The following is a 14,676-nucleotide window of genomic DNA, read 5'->3' on the forward strand; positions in this document are numbered from 1 at the left end:
AAACATAGAGCAGGCGACACGTGACCAAACTGCGTGCTGGGTGTTCAATGTATTGATGCGAGCTCTTCGTTTTCATTGCTGGATCAATCAATGTTGTCCCAGTTTCCAGGGAGTGGCTGTTACAGCATGGCTCCCAACTGTCCCTGATTTGGAGCAATGTCCCTCTGTCCCTCATTCATCCTCATTTTGGTCTGATCTTTAGAGATGTATATAAAATACACTTTTCATCTATCAAAAAGTGTTTTCCAGCTCTAACCCTTTCATCTGATTTCTAATTGGCTGCCTTTGTAAATTCTAAAAGCCAATAAAAAGGAATCGTAGTGGTAAATAAAGCACTTGTGAGTTTAACCAATCTTTCATTTTTTTGTACAATTGTCCTTTAAGGGGGCGTGGCAAGGGTGTGTGTCCTATGCCTGCATACTTTTGCTGATACATGTCCCTCATTCCCATCTCAAAAAGTTGGGAGGTGTGGTTACAGCGAACCTGTATCCAGGCTGTACACATATTCTAATAATTACTGAAGGCCTCATAGAAGTCATTTTTATGTTTGCCTATAGCTTCACTTTAACCCTATAGCCTCTTACTCGGATTTTCCAATGGGAATTGTGTGATGACAGGCTGTTGGCAGAAAATCTGACCGTTTGTACGCTCCATCGGACAATTGTTGTCGGATTTTCCATGGACAAATGTTGGATGACAGGCTTTCAAATTTTTCGCAGATAAATGTGTGTTGTCGGATTTTCCGAGCGTGTGTTCCTCAAGTCCGTTGGACAAATGTCCACAGTACAAACACACATGCTCGGAAGCAAGGACGAGACGGAAGCCGTCGGTCTTGTAAACTAGCGCTCGTAATGGAGAATTAACATTCGCGATGTGGCAAATTATGAAATCTCTAAATGCAGCGCACATTCTCTTCTTCTTTAACCACTTGCTTACTGGGCACTTAAACCCCCCTCATGCCCAGACCAATTTTCAGCTTTCAGCGCTGATGCACTTTGAATGACAATTGCGCGGGCATACAACACTGTACCCAAATAAAATTTTTATCATTTTTTTCCCACAAATAGAGCTTTCTTTTGGTGGTATTTAATTACAGCTGGGAGTTTTATTTTTTGCTAAACAAACAAAAAAAGATGCAAAAAAAAAAAAAATCATGTTTAATAGTTTGTTATAAAATTTTGCAAACAGGTCATTTTTCTCCTTCATTGAAGTGCGCTGATGAGGCGGCACTGGTGGGCACTGATAGGCTGCATTGGTGGGCACTGATAGGCTGCATTGGTGGGCACTGATAGGCTGCACTGGTGGGCACTGATAGGCATAGTTAAGGTGGCACTAATAGGCACAGATAAAGCGGCACCGATGGGCACAGATAAGGCGGCACTGATGGGCACAGATAAGATGGCACGGATGATTGGCATGGATGGGTGGCACTAAGGGGCACTGATAGGTACCACAGATAGATGGGACTGATGGGCACTGATAGGTGGCACTGATAGGTGGCACTGATGGGTGGCGGGCGGCGCTGCTGGGCACTGATAGATGACACTGATGGGCACAGATATGTGGCACTGGGGTGCAGCACCTTAGTTGAGGCAGATTGTGGGCACTGCTGGGTGGCACTGTGGGCACTGCTGGGTGGCACTGTGGGCACTGCTGGGTGGCACTGACAGGGGGGGACACATTTTTTATTGATGTGGCAAAGCAGGGGGCAGGTGGGCACTGGCAGGGGGCAGGTGGGCACTGGCAGGGCTGGCCGTGATCGGGACATCAGTGATCGGCTCTTTTTTTTTCTCCTCGCGCTGTCAGCGCGAGGAGGAATAATAGCCGATTACCGGCTCCGTTGTATCACATGATCAGCTGTCATTGGCTGACAGCTGATCACGTGATAAGGGGTCGGGATCGACCCCTTGCTCGGATCGGTGATCAGGCGAGTCTCATAGACTCGCCGATCACAGAGCGCGCCGCGGGCGCCCCTCAGGGGGCGCGCAGGCTGCTCGTGCACAGGATGACGTCAATAGACGTAGTCCCGGCAAAGGAGATCCGCGCTGTAGCCGTCATTCGGCTATAGCGCGGGTCTCAAGTGGTTAATGGGATAATAATGACGCTGCTTTGCTGGTGATACTGACAGAGTTCTGACAAACATATTTAAAAAGGCTTTTTTTTTCCTAGTGATATCAAGAAGAATTTTTTATTTTTTTGGGGTCAAGGTACCGCAACACCATTATCCTGTAGTTTTTAAGATCAAAGCTACAACTATGTTGGTGTCCCTTGTTAACCACTTTCAGACCGGACCAATTTGCTGGTCAAAGACCAGACCACTTTTTGCGATTCGGCACTGCGTCGCTTTAACTGATAATTGCGCAGTTGTGCGACGTGGCTCCCAAACAAAATTGACGTCCTTTTTTTCCCACAAATAGAGCTTTCTTTTGGTGGTACTTGATCACCCCTGCGGTTTTTATTTTTTGCGCTATAAACAAAAATAGAGCGACAATTTTGAAAAAAACGCATTATTTTTTACTTTTTGTTATAATAAATATCCCCCAAAAATATATAAAAAAACATTTTTTCCCTCAGTTTAGGCCGATACGTATTCTTCTACATATTTTTGGTAAAAAAAATCGCAATAAGCGATTATTGATTGGTTTGCGCAAAAGTTATAGCATTTACAAAATAGGGATAGTTTTATAGTATTTTTATTAATAATTTTTTAATATTTTTTTTTACTAGTAATGGCGGCGATCAGTGATTTTTATTGTGACTGCGACATTGTGGGGGACCCATCGGACATTTTTGACACATTTTTGGGACCATTGTCATTTATACAATAATCACTGCTATATAAATGCAGTGATTCCTGTGTAAATGACACTGGCAGTGAAGGGGTTAACCAGTGGGTGGCAGTGTAGGGGTTAAGTGTTCCTAGGGGTGTGTTACTAACTGTGGGGGGGTTGGGCTTTCATTTAGTGAACACTGATCTCTGCTCCAATCACATGGAGCAGAGATCAGCGTCACTAGTTGCTAGGCAGAATGGAGAAATGTTGTTTACAACAGCATTTCTTAATTTGGCCGCTCCGTGAGACGATCGCGGGGATGCCCGCGGCGATCGAGTCCGCGGGTCCCGCGATCAGACTCACGGAGGTCCCGACCAGCGCGGGAGCCGATGGCAGGGCGGCAAATTTAAAGGGACGTACATGTACGCCCATTTGCCTGCCCGTGGCATTCTGTCGACGTACATCGTCGTGCGCTGGTCGGCAAGTGGTTAATTTGGCATTGTATTTTTTTAAATGTACCTGCCTACTCCCAAACTGTCATTTTAAGTAAAACACATGGCCAAGTATATTTCAAATTCATTTTTTTTATTTAATAGGGATCAAAAGAAGGTCCTATAAATACAAGAGGAAGGCAGCGATGGAGAAACTGTTGGATTTGGTGAAGCCTTTGTACCCCAGGACAGACCTCAATTATGTGAAGGGCAAAATTAGGAACCTGAGGAGTACATTTAACCACTTCCCGACCAGCGCACGACGATGTACGTCGACAGAATGGCACGGGCAGGCATATTGGCGTACAGGTACGTCCAATATTCGATGCCGCCCTGCCATCGGGAGCGCGCCGCCGGCGGCGCGCTCCCGCGCTGGTCGGGACCCCCGTGAGTCCGGTCGCGGGACCCGCGGACTCGATCGCCGCGGGCATCCCCGCGGTCGTCTCACGGAGCGGCCGAATGGAGGAAATGCTGTGTAAACAACATTTTTCCATTCTGCCTAGCAACTAGTGACGCTGATCTCTGCTCCATGTGATTGGAGCAGAGATCAGTGTACACTAAATGAAAGCCCAACCCCAGGCCATCGTTGTCAATGCTCCCTTACACATCGGCTGAGGCCATTTTTTTTCTTGTGCATTATTCAAAAAATGTAATAAATTAGACATGTTATCTGCCATCCAAATAAAAATTCAATAGCTTAACCAAAAAGTGCATTTTCTGCATACAAAAAGAAACAAAGTATAACAACTAAAATCATAATAATAAAAAAAAGCTAATTAATTGTATGGCTGAAAATTCTCAGCCCAGTGGGTTGTTGGGGGTCTTGGGGCTGGAACTGCCAATGTCCACCATGCTGCTGTGGTGGGTGGGGCGCTGTGTTGGAAGTGGGGCGTCCAAATCCGAGATATGGGTTTTGGAGGAAATTTGTCCCCTCCCCCCCTTGTTGAGGAGCTACAGGATTAGTTCCTCGCACATCCTCCTTTGCTGTCCTCCTTAGCTGTCAGACAGCCAAATGCTACATCTGGGGCCATACTGACTGCAGTTGTTGTGTGGCTGAGTAAGGAAGCTGTGGCCTCGTCTAGGTTCCTGCTCTTCCTGGCCCTTTTAGCAGGAGGGCGTAGGGGAGGAATCTGGGCCCCCATGTGGCTGCTGGCCATGGGCTCCTCTCAACTGATACTTTCCTGTGTATGAAAATGGGACATAATTAGTATTTCTTTTTTTTTGGTCATCAATCACGCACAATTTTGAGCTTGTGACTGTTGCAAATTGAATGTGGAGAAATAGAAAAGACTACCATTCTGACCCCAGCATTTTTCCTTCTTATCCCAATCATTTTTGGCCACTACTGTCTATTGATATGTAAACCACTTTGTTAAGGCAGAAATTTTTGAACAATAACGTCTAGTTATCATCATTCTATTTTTGGATACAAATATATTCAACAATGCTATACCTGGGTCAAACTGGGCTCCTGCACATCCTTATACTTTGTTGAAGAACCAGAGTGGACCTCAGGAGCTGTGGCCTCATCCGAAGTGGAGTATGGAGAGTGATGGCCTAGGTTGGGTTTGGTCGGAAAAAAAATGCTGTGATAGTACCACAGCCTGGGGATATATATGTCATCTGCTGATGCTCCCGATCCCTGTGATTCTGGACTTTCTTGTGCTCCCTAGGGTACAGAGGCTTCACCAATTCCAGAAGTTTCTCAATCGCAACCTTCCTATTGATTTTATTAGAGTAATCCATACTCTTCACCTTCTACAGACAGGGCTGGTCGATAAATTGAGGTAAAAAGTCAGGCGCAGTGAATTTATATACCATGATCAATTATTTATCAGATGCCTGCAAGACAGAACACAAGACAAACCATAATGTCAGGCTTAACTCATAATCTGGTCCCAATATAGGCCTCAATTTAAGCAGTATAGGCCACTAACCACCGATGCCCCAATTTACAATTGTACCTTCGTTTTATGGTTCCTTTTGCGCGTTGGCGATGGCGATCATTCGTCCACCACTCCCAGATAATTCCTATGGCCGTTCCATCGATCGTGCGTTATGACTTTATATAAACTGCATGCGTGAAACTCTGCCTCTGTCCTTATTTCTAGTGTATTCCCCACCTCTTCTCTTTCAGGCAGTGGGAGAGCGAATGGCGGCGAGACAGCAGGTTTGTGGTGAGAGCAGCGGAGGAGGTGCTATAAGGCTACAAATATGTGCTTTGAAGAAATAGTGGACATCTTAGTGAGGACCGACTATGATAGGAAACATGGACCTTACAGAAACCCAAATGGCAGAAAGGCCAAGATCATGGCTAAAGTTGTGAGAAGTCTGCACAGGAATTTTGGGGTATGATGAAACAAGGATCAGTTGGGAAAACGCTGGTCACACCTTAAAGCGGGGTTCCACCCTAAAGTGGAACTTCCGCTGATCGGAACCCTCCCCCCCTCAGGTGCCACAATTGGCACCTTTCAGGGGGGGAGGGGGGTGCAGATACCTGTCAAAAACAGGTATTTACACTCACTTCCGGGCATAGACTCCCACGGGAGTCTATGTCTCTTCCTGTCCCTGCGCGCTGTCTGCTGGGACACACACGGGTCCCAGAGACAGCGCGGACAATTCCTATTGCGCTGCGCGACTCGCGCATGCGCAGTAGGGAACCGGGAAGTGAAGCCGCTTCGCTTCACTTCCTGATTCCCTCACCTAGAATGGTGGCGGCAGCAGCCGAGAGCTGAGCGATCGATCGGCCTGCCGGCATCGCTGGACCCTGGGACAGGTGAATGCCCATTTATTAAAAGTCAGCAGCTGCAGTATTTGTAGCTGCTGGCTTTTAATATTTATTTCCGCAGTGCAGTCCCGCTTTAAACTGAGAGAGGAAGATCAGTATTGAAAGATCCGGAAAGTGCTGCGAAAAAGTATTTGTCCTGTGTTCCTATTATTACTTTCATGCTGGTCCATGTTCTTTTCTTTACTGTTCTACAGTTTAAAATGCCAAGTTTTATTTTCGTGGACACAGGAATCTTTTGCGGGACATGAAACATCCTTTTGATCGACCACTATTACTTCGTTATTGGGAGATGCACTTTAAATGCATTTGTTATGGCCTATTTTGATGTAACATAAGTTCATTAGAGTTTTGTCAAGATGTGTTTGTAACTAATGAAATGTATACTTTATTCAGTGTCAGTAGATGATACTCAGCAGCTGTTACGCAGCTGGACGTGCAGGAAGTACTGTGTGAAGTTCTTGAAACGGTGTCGACCACAGGTCAGTGTCTGAAACCACAGCTTCAAGTAATAGATAGATGCCTGCATATTTCTAATACATGGTGTGTTTTATATTTTTTAGGTGATGTGGATGTTGTGGAAGACAAAACTCAACAATACTTATCAGTGAGCTCTTGGTTTGCAGTAAGGAGTTGGAGAAAATGAAAGAAAACATGCATGATCTCCAAAGCAGAGTTATCAATATCATCGATATTTTAGCTAAAATTTAAAAAGCAAACATATTTTATTTTTTTCGTTCTGTTGTGCATGTGTTTGTACAGTTTGAAATTGACTAACCTTTGCAAATTTTTGAAATAGTTGCAACTGTTATATTTGAATGTACGATTTCACTTTAGCAAAAGATTGACATATAAACCTGCAACTCCATGACTTGTCATGATCTTTTTTATTGCCTACATCATGTTAAACAGGATTAAACCGATGCGTTTCAGCACTTGCAGCCTTCCTCAGTTGAGTAATTATGCTTTAGGTGAAACACATCAGCTTATTTCCTATTTACATTTTTTGGGAGAAAAAGAGGAATCATCGGGTTGCCAGCTCCTATTTTAACTTTGCCCATTTCTCAGGGTGGTTTGCTGCCCCAGCTACAGCACCAAATTGGACACAGCACATTGCTGAATGTGGTGGGGTAGCTTGTCTAAATGTATTGTCATCGGGTTGCCAGCTCCTATTTTAACTTTGCCCATTTCTCAGGGTGGTTTGCTCCCCCAGCTACAGCACCAAATTGGACACAGCACATTGCTGAATGTGGTGGGGTAGCTTGTCTAAAAGTATTGTCATGTACTTTGAGTAAAATGTTTTGAAATAAACAATGTGTGGCTTATTATTTCAATGCTCAATAACAGTGTATTTGTTAAGTTTGTGTAGTTACAGTGACAGTGTACTCTAAAATGTGGCCAACTCAGGCAATTTTATGGCCTCAAATAAATTAAAGTAGTTGAAAAGGCATAATGTTTTTGAACTTAACCACTTGCTGACTGCTGTCGGCATATATACGTTGGCAGAATGGCACGGCTGGGCAAAGTAACGTACCCGTACGTTACTTTGATTTTCTCACCGTGCGTGCGCGCCTGCCGCAAGCTCCATGACCGTGCCCGGGAGTCCCGCTGGCTCGCTCGCCGCGGGGATACCCACGATCATGTCCCAGAGCTCAAGAACGGGGAGATGCGAAGTAAACAGCATCTCCCTGTCCTGCCTAATGACAAGACACTGATCGTCTGCTCCCTGTCATTGGGAGCAGCGATCAGTGTCCATGTCAAACACTAGGACCCTAGGACACACTTAACCCCTCCCCGTCCCCTAGCAGTTAACCCATTCACTGCCAGTGACATTTTTACAGTAATCAATGCAATTTTATAGCATTGATCGCTGTATTAATGCCAGTGGTCCCAAAAATGTGCCAAAATTCTCTGATGTGTCCGCCATAATGTCGCAGTCACAATAAAAATTGCTGATCGCCGCCATTACTAGTAAAAAATGAGTTATTAATAAAAATGCCATAAAACTATCCCCTATTTTGTAGACGCTATAACTTTTGCGCAAACCCATCAATATACGCTTATTGCGTTTTTTTACCAAAAATATGTAGAAAAATATGTATCGGCCTAAACTGAGGAAAAAAGCATTTTTTATATATATTTTTGGGGTATATTTATTATACAAAATAATGAATTTTTTTCAAAATTGTCGCTCTTTTTGTGTTTATAGTGAAAAAAATAAAAACTGCAGGGGTGATCAAATACCAGCAAAAGAACGCTTTATTTGTGGGAAAAAAAGGACGCCAATTTTGTTTGGGTGCTACGTCGCACAACGGCGCAATTTTCGGTTAAAGCAGTGCAGAGCTGAATAGCAAAAAGTGCTCTGGTCAGCAAGGGAGTAAATCCTTCCGGGGCTGAAGTGGTTAATACATTAGATACATTAATAACAAAAACATTGTGTGTGTTTAGCAGACCCACAGCACAACATAATAGTTAGCTGAAGAAGAGATTGTCACCTCATGTATCAAATAAGGTACATTTGCACTATTGTATAAAATGGCCAAAATAAAAGCCATTTGAGAACCTATTATACAGATAAGAAACTCAGACAACAGTAGTTCAAATGAGAAAGGTAGCTTCTAGCATTCCTCTGTAAACAATTGCGGAGGATACAACAGCACAATACAAAATGGTTGATTTTATATTGTCCTAGGTTGATAGGTGTTAAAAATAGCCTGAAACGACTGGAGAGGATGCCAAAGGTGTTTTCAACCACCCTTCTGACTAGGGATGAGCCGAACACCCCCCTGTTCGGTTCGCACCAGAACCTGCGAACAGACCTAAACTTCGTGTGAACTTTAGAACCCTATTAAAGTCTATGGGACTCGAACGTTCACAATCTAAAGTGCTCATTTTAAAGGGTAATATGCAAGTTACTGTCCTAAAAAGTGTTTGGGGACCCGGGTCCTGCCCCAGGGGACATGGATCAATGCAAAAAAAAGTTTTAAAAACTGCCGTTTTTTCAGGAGCAGTGATTTTAATAATGATTAAAGTGAAACAATAAAAGTGTAATATTCCTTTAAATTTCGTAGCTGGGGGGTATCTATAGTATGCCTGTGAAGGGGCGCATGTTTCTGGTGCTTAGAACTGTCGCTGCACAAAGTGTCATTTGTGCAGGAAAAAAAGTCTTTTAAAATCACTTGCGGCTAAATTGTCGGGTCTCCGTAATACAGAGAACACTCAATGAGTGTTCTCTGTATTAGCCGACAATTCATTCATTCATTGATTAAAAAAAAAAAAAAAAAAAAAGCGTGGGGGTTCCCCTAAATTCAATTACCAGGCCCTTCAGGTCTGACATGGATATTAAGGGGAACCCCGTGTCAAATTTAAAAAAAAAATTGACGTGGGGGTCCCCCCAAATATCCATACCAGACCCTTCAGGTCTGATATGGATATTAAGGGGAACCCCGCATCAAATAAAAAAAAAAATTGACGTGGGGGTCCCCCTAAAAATCCATATCAGACCCTTTATCCGAGCACGCAACCTGGCAGGCCGCAGGAAAAGAGGGGGGGACGAGAGAGCGGCCCCCCCTCCCTCCTGAACCGTACCAGGCCACATACCCTCAACATTGGGAGGATGCTTTGGGGGTCTGTGACCCCTCAAAGCACCTTGTCCCCATGTTGATAAGGACAAGGGCCTCATCCTCACAACCCTGGCCGTTGGTTGTGAGGGTCTGCGGGCGGGGGGCTTATCAGAATCTGGAAGCCCCCTTTAACAAGGGGACCCCCAGATCCCGGCCCCCCCCCTGTTTGAAATGGTAAGGGGGTACAAAAGTACCCCTACCATTTCACAAAGAAAGTGTCAAAATGGTTAAATAAGACAAACACACTTTTGAAAAATTCCTTTATTAAAAATGAAAAAAAAAAAAAAAAGATTCCAGCGGTGCTAATCCACTCTTGCTATCCAGCGACGGATCTCCGGGGTCCAGCGATGGATGATCATATCCAGCGACGGGGGAATCTCTCAGTCCAGCGCTGTCCATACATCCTTCTTCTGTCTCCTCTCCGGAGACACTGCAGAGAGCACAGCGCTGACGTTTCTTATATTGGGAGGGCGGGGCCACCCGTCACCTGACCCCGCCCCTCTGACGCTGCAGAGGGAAGCCAGGGGTTCCCCAGTGACGTGTGGGTGACCCCGCCCCCTCTGATGTAACGCAGGTTTCCGTTACATCAGAGGGGGCGGGGTCACCCACACGTCCTGGGGAACCCCTGGCTTCCCTCTCCAGCGTCAGAGGGGCGGGGTCAGGTGACGGGTGGCCCCGCCCTCCCAATATAAGAAACGTCAGCGCTGTGCTCTCTGCAGTGTCTCCGGAGAGGAGACAGAAGAAGGATGTATGGACAGCGCTGGACTGAGAGATTCCCCCGTCGCTGGATATGATCATCCATCGCTGGACCCCGGAGATCCGTCGCTGAATAGCAAGAGTGGATTAGCACCGCTGGAATCTTTTTTTTTTTTTTTTTCATTTTTAATAAAGGAATTTTTTAAAAGTGTGTTTGTCTTATTTAACCATTTTGACACTTTCTTTGTGAAATGGTAGGGGTACTTTTGTACCCCCTTACCATTTCAAACAGGGGGGGGGCCGGGATCTGGGGGTCCCCTTGTTAAAGGGGGCTTCCAGATTCTGATAAGCCCCCCGCCCGCAGACCCCCACAACCAACGGCCAGGGTTGTGAGGATGAGGCCCTTGTCCTTATCAACATGGGGACAAGGTGCTTTGAGGGGTCACAGACCCCCAAAGCATCCTCCCAATGTTGAGGGTATGTGGCCTGGTACAGTTCAGGAGGGAGGGGGGCCGCTCTCTCGTCCCCCCCTCTTTTCCTGCAGCCTGACAGGTTGCGTGCTCGGATAAAGGGTCTGATATGGATTTTTAGGGGGACCCCCACGTCAATTTTTTTTTAAAATTTGATGCGGGGTTCCCCTTAATATCCATATCAGACCTGAAGGGTCTGGTATGGATATTTGGGGGGACCCCCACGTCAATTTTTTTTTAAAATTTGACACGGGGTTCCCCTTAATATCCATGTCAGACCTGAAGGGCCTGGTAATTGAATTTAGGGGAACCCCCACGCTTTTTTTTTTTTAATCAATGAATGAATGAATTGTCGGCTAATACAGAGAACACTCATTGAGTGTTCTCTGTATTACGGAGACCCGACAATTTAGCCGCAAGTGATTTTAAAGGACTTTTTTTCCTGCACAAATGACACTTTGTGCAGCGACAGTTCTAAGCACCAGAAACATGCGCCCCTTCACAGGCATACTATAGATACCCCCCAGCTACGAAATTTAAAGGAATATTACACTTTTATTGTTTCACTTTAATCATTATTAAAATCACTGCTCCTGAAAAAACGGCCGTTTTTAAAACTTCTTTTGCATTGATCCATGTCCCCTGGGGCAGGACCCGGGTCCCCAAACACTTTTTAGGACAGTAATCTGCATATTACCCTTTAAAATGAGCACTTTAGATTTTTCCCATAGACTTGTATAGGGTGTTCCGGCTTTTCGAATTTGCTGCGAACAGCCCAAATTGTTCACTGTTCGCTGAACAGGCGAACAGGCAATGTTCGAGTAGAACATGAGTTCGACTCGAACTCGAAGCTCATCCCTACTTCTGGGATTAAAGCCTGTAATTAAAGATTCTCTGCTCTGGGGTAAGGTTCCTCATAGGAAAGGGCTTCATAAGATGTTCCCCCAGAACAAAGGCCTCATCTGCCACAAAATTGAGGCCCTCAAGATTGTCCTCAGCAGGTGGCAAATTTAAGGTGCCATTCTGGAGCCAATAGTAGAACTTAGTCTGCATTATGACACCTCCATCCGAGTTGCGGCTGTTCTTCCCAACATCCAGAAAACAGGAACTCATACGTTGCAGACACTACAGCTAGCAGGACTACATGACTATGCTGTAAAATCCCTTGTAGTTAAAGTAATATGAGCCCAAGTTGGGTAGTGGGACAATCCTGACATGTTTGCCATCAATAGCACCGCCACAGTTGGGAAAATCCCACTGACTCTGGAACTGACCTGCAACATCTTGCTATTGCTGTGGGTTGGAAGGAAACTGTGGAGTCAAAAAAGAAAGAAGAAATTACTACTTATGCACATAACATTGCAAGCAGATTTGACACAAACATTCATGGCCAACATAAGTATAAAATTTAAATGAGTATTTAAAGACAAAAGTGTAAGGCCAACTTATCAGATTCCTCACCCCCTCTGGTGGCACATTAGAAAAATATTATGGTGGGGGAAGGTAATGGGTAGATGTTTTGGACAGGTAACCCTCTCCACTTCCATGAGAGCTGAATGCATAAATAATGTGTAATACTTTGGGCAGCCCCCCTTACTTACACTATTGGCAACCCAGTGGACAAGTAAGAAGTGTCATAATCTAAAAATATGGATACACACTGTCCAAATTGAAGCACATTTTGCCATTCATAAATTATCTATCAAGATAATAGGAGACAAAAACTTTCTACATTACAATTTGAAGGTAATCAGGCAGGCCCTTGCACTACATGCTTTGGTGAATTCATCCAGAAATATGACCATAAAAGAGGTATATTGTGTATGGGTTTTGAAAAGTCTGCAGTATTTGTATCGGTTGACTTAGCATTGGGGGGGGGGGGTCCAAATGAGTTTGTCCCCCCAAAAATGGCCTCTTGCACTCTGCCTGGATTTGAGGACAACAATAACATTTGGACACATTTTAGGGGATGTTTAGGGTAAGCACAAAAATGTAGCTGACAAAATACATTGTTAAGTTACTAGGCTAGGTGTGTATGGGACCAGGATTGCATGCTGGGGAGGTTAGTGAAGAAGAATATGCATGAAAGACAAAAAAGGAGCATTAAAGGCTTACAGCATGCATGGGAACAAAGAGGACATTCACAGCATAATACAATAATGCTAATTATGGAATCAAGATATTAATACAATACGTTAGCCAACATTAAATACATAGAATGTGATGTTAAAGGCTAAAACCTACCCAAATATAGTCCTTCTGCAGGACTTGAATAATGGCAGAACAGGTGGAGATCCCAGTTATAAACTTGAGGTCCTGGAGACTTCTCCCCATCACCAAGTACGGCAAGGTGGCAATGAGCCTTTGCTCAGGTGTAATGGCAAGCCGCATGCATGTGTCCTGCTTCTTAATATAGGGGGTCAAAAATGCCAAGAGACGGTGAAAGCAGAGGTCCATTATCTGGAGATAATTCCTAAAATCATCAGGATTATTCTCCTGGAACTCCCGCAGCAAAGGCATATGACAGAATTGGTCACGATTAAGGAGCTAATTCTTGGTCCAAGAATTCCTCCTCCTCCTGTTCCTGGACTGGACTTGGGTCAAAGCAATAACTCCAAGCCCAATGATAGCACGTTCTCTCCTCCAATAACACAACATGGCTGGTTGATGAACGGCCATTCAGAAACGAACTGACAAGCACAAACTGACAAGCACGAAATGAAAATCGCGAATCAACACACACCAAACTTCTACTAACATGAAGTTAGCAGAAGGAGCCCAAAGGGTGGCGTATGACAATTGAAATTCGTCTTTATTGTCTCATAGTATGTCTAGTACGTCTCTACGTTCGGGTTTGTTGGCCAACAATTGTGTGCCGTTTGTTTGCAAGACAAGTTCTGAGATTTTGTCTGCGGAAAATCCCATCGTGCGTACGAGGCTTATCACTGTGAGAGCTGTTTCTGCACGGTTTTAAATAATTTTAAGCCTGAAGATTATTCAAAATCCTCAAACATATATTTTCCGATCTGAAAGCAAACACCTCAACATTTTTTACCTTGGAGAAACCCTTGGCAATAAGTATGAGATCTCAGGGAACCCCTGAAATAATGTACAGCCCACAGAACATGGTGTAATCAGCTGATGATATAAAAACAATAATTTTTGGAAAAAGCATTAAATAATAGAATCAATATTAAAATGTATCTGTTTATTGTAAAACACGCGGTTGCTTTTTTTAGCATGAATACTAAATTCTGGGTCAAACTTGACATAAGCAGTGTACAGGGGGGCAGCAGGACAAAGCATAGGAGGACACATTACAAAGGGGCAGAGCATAACATAGGGCACACAGCAGGGCACATTTCCATAACTTGTCCTTAATTTGGAACCATGTCTCTCATTTTGAACTGATCTATATAGTTGTATATAAGTGTTTCCCAGTGCTAAACCTTTCATCCAATTTCTAAATTGCTGCATTTGTACATTTCAAAATCCATCTTAAAGGAATAGTACTGTAGTGGTAAAAATGTATTAATAACTTTTTTTGTTTAATTCTCCTTTAACCACTTGCTTACAGGGTGCTTAAACCCAGTTCCTGCCCAAGCCAATTTTCAGCTTTCGGTGCCGTCACTCTTTGAATGACAATTGCGCGGTCATGCTACACTGTACTGTAAACTTTTATCATTTTCTTCCCACAAATAGAGCTTTCTTTGGTATTTTATCACCTCTGGGTTTTTTATTTTTTGCTGAACAAACTTAAAAAGACCTACATTTTTATTAAAAACAAGTTTTTCTTAGTTTCTGTCATGAAATTTAGTTTTCTCCTTCACTGACGGGCAG

This window comes from Lithobates pipiens, unplaced genomic scaffold, assembly GCF_037356315.1.
Source record: "Lithobates pipiens isolate NorthernLeopardFrog02 unplaced genomic scaffold, aLitPip1_a1.2 Scaffold_13, whole genome shotgun sequence".
Taxonomy (NCBI): domain Eukaryota; kingdom Metazoa; phylum Chordata; class Amphibia; order Anura; family Ranidae; genus Lithobates; species Lithobates pipiens.